Raw genomic sequence first — 9,509 nt, forward strand, 5'->3', positions numbered from 1 at the left:
CACAAACAAACAACAGGAGCCACTCGAGTTAATGATGACATCAGGGTTAAACAATGTAAAGTGCATCATGTGATCCAGTTGTCAAACTGGAGCTGCTAAGTAACGCTTGCAAACTAATAAAATCATAATAAAGAAAATTCACTTTCTACATTTCTACTTTTTTTTTAATTTGATTCTCTTGTTGTAAAACACAAGCTACTAGAAAAAATATTGCTTTGTAACTTATGGGGAGAGTTCAGCATTCGTCACACAGTCTGCAGGAGTCTTTGTTTTTGGAGCTGACAGGCTGATAAAGTAGCTAAATGCCACATACTGAAATTTATCTGGGTGGTTTCTCCTTCAATTGTGTTACACTTCAGCTCATGATAAAACCAACGTACTGTATGTGAAAAAGAATTAAAACATGGGGGGAAAATCTTTATCTGACAGAGGAACAACAGTGAGCAGCAAACAGAGGGGGTATAATAACACAAGTTTAAGGCATGTAACTGACAGTGTATATGCTCGTACAGCCCTCATCTACGGCTTCACCACTGCAACAATATCTACATCAGTCAGCTTTGTTTTTGTCTTCTTTCTGACACGGTGAGGTATGCCGTGCATTTTCTGTTTATTTCCCCGGTGACTTTACAGGTTCGCCACGGCATTATTTAAATTGAGATGTTGAGAATGGCAGGGGACACATGACGGGGACGGAGTTATCTCAGTGTCTCACTGCACAGGACGTAAAAGTGAGCGCATAATTTTCAAGAAGTTATCGAGCAGATGCGGTTAGTGGAAGATAAGATTGCAGAGAAGCTGCTGTTATGTTCTCTGAGATCTGTCAGAAACATATTTCACTTTACTGAAACAAAGTCATGTAGGAAAGGAAAAGAATTTAAAGCGGCATCACTGCCGAAGAGTTCAAAGAAGTTTTTACAGCACACCTGGTTTAAATGATGCACACGTATCACACGTTAGCTACAAAGCAGCACATAATCGCCTACTGTCACTTTAGATCTCACTGATTATAAATAAAACTGTCTCTGGACATAGGGTTATATGAAAACAGAGCGCTGTTGTTTGAGTCCTGGGGAAAGTCATGTAAATGAACCAGGAAACTGGTTTGTTTTTATTTGTGCCTGCCAAGTTCATGTATCAATAGTGGGTTTGTGAATTCTCATGATCTGGGCAGGAATAAACAAATCCGCTGGAAAAAAGATCTTCAGTCACGGCAAACAAAACAACCATCAGTGCGCTCTTCTCTGATGGCAATGCAAATCTGCTGGTGAGGACTGAAAAAGTTGTAAAAGAAACTGAAAACTGAGCCTTTTTTTGTCCCTGTAATTGTGCAGAAGGTCAAACTAACTATGTTACTCCTGTCATAATCCACACACTTTTGTCATTAAAGCTCTACATTTATCATATTTTAAGACAAAAACCTTTCACTTTTTAACTCTTAAGTCTCTTTAAATTAACAGGCAGATTTTACAAGGCTTTACTGGTTCACATAAACCTGCTCATTCATGTCTTGTGCTAAACAATACAGAGCCGTTATGTGACGAACATAATGGGAACAGTGAGACAAAAGAAACCTGTAGTTATGAACAAACATCAGAATAAAAAAAAAAATAACACACACACTCCCCAACAAAAGCTTCCCTCCCAACTCTATATTTAATGAAACACACCTTAGTCCTGTAGGAGCTTGCATATGACATTGCGTGCTGAATGAAAACACTTGCATTTCACACAGGCTTTCACACGCACATAGGAAAAGTTAAGAAATCTCTAGTGCTGTTTTTTTTTCTTTCTTTCTTTTTTAGGGATTAGAAAGTGTTTAAAAGTGGCATGTGAAACGCAGGGCAGCGTTCAACAACTCTTCCGTTCTTTCTTCTTCAAAACTGATTTACAGCCGTTGATAAATAGCCTGCCGTGGCTAAAAGCGCGGGCTTTGCTCCTGCATTATTAGCGCATTATTATGAGCTTATGACAGCATTCATGGACGAGTGAGTGCACATCAGAGTGCAGCTGGCATAACATAAATGCACTTTGCAGCAGCGTGTGCAGGACAGAATGAGGTCTTACAAATATCATTCAAAATCCCTGTTTAATCTTCAGCTTTACAGAATACAAACCTAAACATGTGGATACTACACTGCTGTTGTCACACACACACGCACACACGCACACGCACACTCACACACACACACACCTTATCAGATGCTTCAACAGTGCATCTGCCTCAGAACCAAACACATGAAAGCATATATTTAACCTTGTGAGCAGAGAGGTAAATTAATCTTCCTCATGTTATTGAGGTTTTTTAAAACAGTTGTTGCACATGAAACAGGAATCTTACCTTCAGGGCGTGTGTGTGTGTAGATGCTTGAAGGATTGTGTGTGTGTGTGTGCAGCTGCTGTTGTCTCTAGGTGTCTCTGAGAGTGGCCCATCACCAGTTTAAGTCTTGTACTTTATCACCCGCCCAGCGGGAGCCACTGTGTGCACGCTCACATGTGTGTGTTTCCTACAGTCATCTTTTTTCTTCCTCTATTGAGGCAACAGGTGGAAAGTGTCTTTTTAAAAAAGTCCTGAGAGGAGATGTTAAGATAAGGCAACAGGAATCAAATAACCTTTTCACCTTAAGAGATGAATTCTAAGACCTTCTCCTAACACATTCAACATCTCTGCTTATAATTCCTGCTCTTTCTCACCCTGTTAGCCTCACATGTTAAACAAAAAAACGAAGACACTTCGCACCTTGACACTTAAAGGGTGACCAAGAAGCTCTCACAGCAGGCAGTTCTTATAAAAAGAAGCATTTCTCAGCACTTCACTGAATGTTCTGGATTTTGTATTTGTGATACTGATGTACAGAATCAATAAAGAGCACATGTTGGTGGGTCAGAGTGGCTTAACGTGAGGAGAGCAGGCTGTTACATAATGCAAAAGAGGACACTGTGAGGCATAGAAACTGTCTGTGATAACACACTTATCAAGGATGTAGTGAAGAATTAACTTGAATAATCTCATTTTATCCGCTTTTTAAGTCACAGAGTTGAAGAGAAACACCTTCGTCACCTCTGCCTGAATAGAGACCTGAATTAAGAAACTTATTAATTCACAATTGACACCACAAAAGCTTGCATCAAACTGATGTCACCACCTCCACCAAATCTCTGAGCAATAGACCATCGCTGCTTTAAAGTACAGCTGCAACTGCTAATTATTTTCTGGATTTCTGAATGCTTTTGTGTGTTAACTACAAGAGGACAGTAAGAAACATGCCAAAGGTGACATATTAAAATAAGTGAATAAAATGTTCTGTTTACAATAAGACAAAGAAAAGCCTTTTTTTTTTGCCATTTTTGCTCGAAAAATTACTGAAACATTTAATTGATTGACAAAATGGTTGCAGATGAATTTTCTGTTGACAGATGGTAATACTGTCGGATTGATTCTATTTTCTGTATTTTTTTAAATTTGTGAAATCACAAGAATTTAAGTGTATCAAGTAATGAAGCATTTTAAGAACTGAGAAACATGTTACATTGCTGTACAAGACAAAAAAAGTCAGGTGAGTACACACTGTAGTGTATAATTCAAACACCTTTTCATTTCTCTGTGCTCTCACACAGCTTTTAAGTATACAGTCCCTGAAGAGGCAATGTGCAGTAAAAAACTAAATTGTAAGTGATTTTTTTTTTTGGTCAATTCTAGTCCATTTTAAAGGATCTATACAACACTGTTCAACTTGTTTTAACTTATAGATAAAGATATAGATAAATACAGATAAATTACTGCTTATTACTGCTTACGCATCTTAACTGGATATTATTCATGCACCTTTGTAGTGTGTGTGTGTGACAGTCGTCTGAGCCTGTGTGTGTGTGTGTGTGTGTGTGTGTGTGTGTGTGTGTTTGTGTGTTTGTGTGTGTGTGTGTGTGTGTGGCCTGGTTAACTCAGAAAGAGAAAAGATAATGAGTTTAGCACTCAGTCAGAGCTGGGTGATACGATGAAGATCATCCTCACAATATTAAAATGTTGCCAATATGGTAAATATGTGCACAACCACTCATACAATTGTTAACAATTATTCTACTTAAAAATGAATTTGTCAAATATGTTTGCATAAAAAATGTAAGAAAACAGTGAAAACTGTCGAGCCCAGTTTCTTAGAATTCAAATTGGTGTCTTCAGGTGTTACGTTTTGTCCAACCAACAGCAAAAACAGGCAAGCAACAAAAGGACTGCTACTTATCGTTTCAACTCTACAAATGAAAAGCTTCAATGAATAATTTTGCCAATTTTTTATTCACTACTATTAGCACTATTAGCAATTAATCAATTAGTTGATCAAAAGAAAATGAATCCCAAACTATTTTGATTAATTGATTAATCGTTTCAGTCATTTTTCAAGCAAGTACTTCAACTATTTGCTGGTTCAAGCTTCTTAAATGTGAGAATTTGCTGCTTTTCTTTTGCATTTATGATAGTAAATGAAGAGTCTGTCGGTTTTGGACTGTTGGTTTGACAAAAGAAGAAAATTATAGATGTCACTTTGAGTTCTGGGAAATTGTGATGAGTATTATTCATACTTTTTTGAAATTTTATAGACTAAACAATTAATTGATTAATCTTGAAAACAATGGGCAGATTAGTCAAAAATAAAACAATCAGTAGTTGCAGCCCTACTGCTGAGTCAGTCATTCATTTGGAAGGATAACATAATATGAGCATATTTAAGAAGTATGATTCAGTTAAAAGTTGATGAACAAGTCTGTTTCTTAGTCGTTGAATAAGCAGTGAAAAAAGTGAAAAGTTTCTGTGCGAGACGTCACATGAGGATAAAACTGTTGACTGCCAGCGTGTTTATCAGCCAGTCAACCAGCTGAGTGTTTTAATGTTCACACTTCTTGTGATTCTTCCAAAGGAGACAATACAGCCAGAGGGTTTTATTTAAAGAGATCATAAGGCTTCCCCGAACCCAGCATTGTTCTGTGTGATTGGCTTGGCCTCACACTGCGCTGAAGGAGAGGCTGAGGAGTACACACACACACACACACACACACACACACATACAGACACACCATTATTCTCCATTGTGATGTTTCTCTGTGGACTCCTGGTTCAATAGGACTGAGAGAACAATGTCCAGAGGATATAGGAGGTCAGGAGGAGAGAGGGGGAAAAACCTTTGTCTGCTCTGCTGCCCTTATGGAGACGTCCCATGTATAGGAAATGGTACACACACACACATGCGCACACACAAGCATATGCACAAATCATTCAAAACACAAGGAAACAAAGTCAAAAGTCTAACGTGACTATGAAAACAGGTAAGAGGTTTTCTAAACTACAATCCTGTGGAGTGCATTAACGTGATCATAACATGACTGGAGGATGGAGAAGCTCTATAAAAAACAACACCAATACGGAAATTGATTTTTTAGGAATTTCAGAAATACAATAATGGTATATGAGCCGATAGAATATTTGTGTACATAAATATAAACTACAAATCTTGATATGGATTCTTTACATTTCTTTTTTTAAACTGTGATCAATATACATACAAATCAGGGTGTTTTACAGTGTAAACACACACCAATATATCCAACCCGAGCACCAGAAAAAAATGTTGGCATTATACATTTTCTGCAAACCATGAATACGTTACATTTTCATGTTATTATCATGTGTAAAGCTTAGGCAGTATCATGGTATCACAATATACCAGGGTACTACGGAATCCTGACGGTATGATTTTCAATATTTCTATAAATGCAGGCGCTTATCAAACCCAGACGGAGAGGCTGAGGGGTTGCGACACACATTAACACCGTCATACAACATACACCCTGGTGAAATGTCAGGAAGTTATTAAGGTATGAAAAAACAGATACCGCAAAAGCCTACTGTGTAACGGACATGTCGAAACTTTACATTTCAACAGTGCTGTGGTTAACATGTGGTGAGGTTAAGGCACAAAAACCACCTGGTTAGGGTTAGGAAAAGTTAGTATTTTGGTTTAAAATACTCGCTTTCTGTGTCACAATGTTGGCTGGAGACACAGCTATGTCTTGGTAAAATACAACTGCTTTTTGTGGCACTGTCAGCAACGGGCTGTTACAAAACATCCACGTGTGATGGCTAAAATGCTGCTGGAAACACAGCAACGACTTGCTAAAAAACAACCTGTTTTGTTGTCAGTCTTGCACAGTGCTCTGTAGCTTAGCAGGCGGTTGCCAAGGTGTCATGGCGTCCACCATCCCCCTCCATCTCCTGATGACAGAGTCAGCTCACATACATCACTTTAGAGAAGTTATATGAGACATGGAAATGTAATGCATCCATGTTTTGCAGAAACATACAATGCTAACATTTTCTTCTGGCGACTGGACTGATATATCCGCAGTGGGCTGATATCAGCCAGTTAATGGGCCTAGCTGACGGTCTAACTCTAATCACCATAACTTTCAAGTCCCAATGTTAACCATCAGATTGACGTAAAGAGAAACACCCAGAGGTCTTTGAAAAAGCCTAAAGGTTGTTTAACAACCATCACTGCTGTTCTAAAGGTCATTTAAAATCCTCAAAGACTCTCCTCAACATCTGCATAAGAAAGTTTCCTGTGTAGGTAGGCAAGACACAACACATGCCCATGTAATTGTTTTTTTTTTTTTTGTTTTTGTTTTTTTTTAAAGAAACAGTAACATATATAATTGTGACAGATTTTCATTTTGGTTCATGTTGTACAAATTGAGACAGGATATTAGTCATTTCTGTCTCTCGTTTTTGTATTTGGAAAAAGACTCAGGGAAATGTGTTTAAAAGCTTTTTTCCACAGTGGACTAAATATCTGCTCATTCAGACGGTGAGAAAGGTCTTTGAGGATTTGATAAATACCTTCAAAGTAGCACTAAGAGTTGTTCAACAACCTTCAGACGTCACTGGATATTTATTTTTTAGGAATATTGGATGCTGAGTTCTGTGTCTTTAACGTGATAGGAACACATGAGAGCCACAAGGTGGGACAAAGTTTGTTAACTGGTTAGGTAGTATGGAGCATAAGTGCTGTTGCCGTGGTTACTGTTGACCGGTTTAAGTTGTCCTGATGTCGGATTTTAACAGACACCTGTCTGCCAAACACAACTATGATGCAAGACATGATAGCAGCGCTCCACCTGAGTGACAGAGACAGAGAAAGAGTGAGAGCCTGGAACACCTTTTGTCCTGCGTGAACTCATTCACCTGAGAAGACAAAGCTCTACAAGAGACAGAAGAAGGGGGGGGGCAGAGGTGAAGGGTGAAATGCCAAACCACTCCCTGAGATTATCCTGCATGTTTATGTCAGAGTTAAAGCAGAGGTATATAGTCCACAGTATGTGCACTGCTCCATCCTGTCCTCCCTGTGGAGGCTAAAAAGCATGATGGGAGTGTGTGCATGTGCAAGTATAGAGATGCAGCATTACTGTCTTTCTAACTGGCCTGAAAATAAAGAGAAAGAGAGAAAAGAAAAGGAGTGGTGGCAGCAGTGGGGGGTGTGAGGATGGGAGTGAGGAGCGAGTGAGGAAAAGAAAGAAGATTGACAGAGAGAAAGGTCAGGGACTCCCCACTGACGGAAAGCTTTGTATGCAGCCAGCCACTGTAAAGACGAGCACACGCACACTCGCGCAAATCTACAACTTCGCTGTTCAGTTCCACCCCCACTGTGGCAGAATGCCCACTGGCTTTTCCTTACTTTGTACTCTGCGCTGAGGCAGAGAAGTCACCTCTGAGCTGGTCACTTTACGCTCATGGTGTCCTCAACTGTTTCGCATATCGACAGCTTTAGTATGTGATCAACATCACACCCTTATGTGTGACCCCTGTCAGATGCAGCGGACCCCTGAATGCTTTCAAAGCACCCATGTGTACGACCCAAAGCACCACTGACCTACAATATCCCCATGCTTCACATACTGCATGTAAACTATGTAAACTATGACTACTCTGTGCAGCATGAGCCTTACATAAACGACACACTAACCTGACAACTGATAAATGACAGTAAGTGCTCCCTCTCACTGAGACGACCTCACATCCCTCCGACACTTGATAAAGTTCTAACTCTTCTTCCTAAACTTCAGTGAATCAGCTGGAGAACAAAAAAAGAGGGTGCTAAAAGCTTTGGAACAATGTTGCCGCCTGTACCTATTCTCAGTGAACCTGCTGATATCTGCTCATTTGCATCTGCCAACAAGACTGACATCATCATCATCATCACCATCATCTCCCCCTACTAGGTAACTGTACACTGCCAGTCGAAGAATCTCCTGTGTGGCACATTCAGAGAAGGAGACTAAAGATGTCACAGACAGAGCAGAGCGGAGAGAAGTGGGTACAACTTAGAATAAACTGGACCATGTGTTTGTTTTATTACGGAGGAAAGCTGAAATAGAAGTTTTTGGAAGTTGGGAGTTCATGCATGGGGCGATTGCCCAACCATGTCCCTTTTAGGCTGCTAGATGGTACACACTCTCACAGATCCACACCTGAAATTCAAGAGAAGTTTTGAACGCAAAGGCTGCGTGACACTGAGACTTTGAGTGAGTTGTAATGTGCGCAGCTTCCTCACATCTACAGGGTTAGTTCATGACAAAGATTAGTTGTTACATTTCACCGATGTGTGCTCAAGCCTTCACTCACCAGTCCCGGTGCGCCCTGAGCTCGCCACGAGAAAAAAAAACTTCCGTCCTCCTCCTCTTCCTCTCCCGCTTTAATTCCTCACTGCATTCAAAGCACGGTGGTTTGGGACGGAGGCTGCTCGGTACGTGTGCTGACTTCTCTGCCCCCGGTCCTTCAGAGTGGAGAGAGCCGGTCGGTGGTGGATGTTGGTGTTAAGAGGACGGCGGGGAGTAAAGAGAGAGAGAGGGGCGGAATACTGCTGCGGTGCGTAAATGTTTTGGAGACAGAGAGCGCAGCGCTGCTCTCACTCACTCACCCTCTCACTCACTCACTCAGTCCCGGTGACTTTGTGTCTATCCACTGCTCTGGGTTTCCAACATTCATCGTCCGCAGCGCCCTGCCGCTCACCTCCCACTTAAAGGGAGAGGGACTGATTTCCAGGTGGTGGCGGAGGGGACACAGAGGGAGGGAGGGGAAATAAACCCAAACGATTATCCGTCACTGGCGGCTTGTTGCAGTTATACACAAATCGGTCGGACTATCGATCGCTATTGATGGGTTGGTCCTGATCAATTGACAGCCTCTTCTCCTCCTTTGGATCCATATCCAATCCAATATCTATTCACAGAAATGTTCACTTTAGTTTAGCTCAGTTCGATTGAGAGGATTATGGCCAAACGTGGAGGCAAAAATAGAGACGTTTTTGTTTTCATTATGAGAATAAAATCAAAATGTCATGACAAAGGTCAAAATGGTGCGAAAAAAGTTGATAAACCATTTTTAGAACAAAGTCAAAATGTCAAGAGTTAAGTTGAAATATCAATGATATAGTTGAACTATTTTGGAAACTAAGGCTTAG

The 9,509-nt window shown here is 40.4% G+C and overlaps 1 protein-coding gene across 3 annotated transcripts in view; it reads right to left on the bottom strand.

Annotated features, from left to right (window-relative positions):
* The window catches only part of LOC125890952 (transcription factor SOX-13-like), a 60,263-nt gene extending 51,218 nt beyond the window's left edge, over positions 1-9,045 (bottom strand). For 2 of the 3 annotated variants that reach the window (XM_049579918.1, XM_049579891.1), the window contains exon 1: positions 8,672-9,045. The gene's annotated coding sequence lies outside the window, so the exon portion shown is untranslated. Of the gene's footprint in view, positions 1-2,341; positions 2,461-8,671 lie in introns of those variants that run through there. The other variant, XM_049579900.1, reaches the window with a different exon arrangement.
* Between the last annotated feature and the right edge of the window lie 464 nt (positions 9,046-9,509).

Source organism: Epinephelus fuscoguttatus, linkage group LG1 (genome assembly GCF_011397635.1).
Source record: "Epinephelus fuscoguttatus linkage group LG1, E.fuscoguttatus.final_Chr_v1".
In the NCBI taxonomy this organism is placed as follows: domain Eukaryota; kingdom Metazoa; phylum Chordata; class Actinopteri; order Perciformes; family Serranidae; genus Epinephelus; species Epinephelus fuscoguttatus.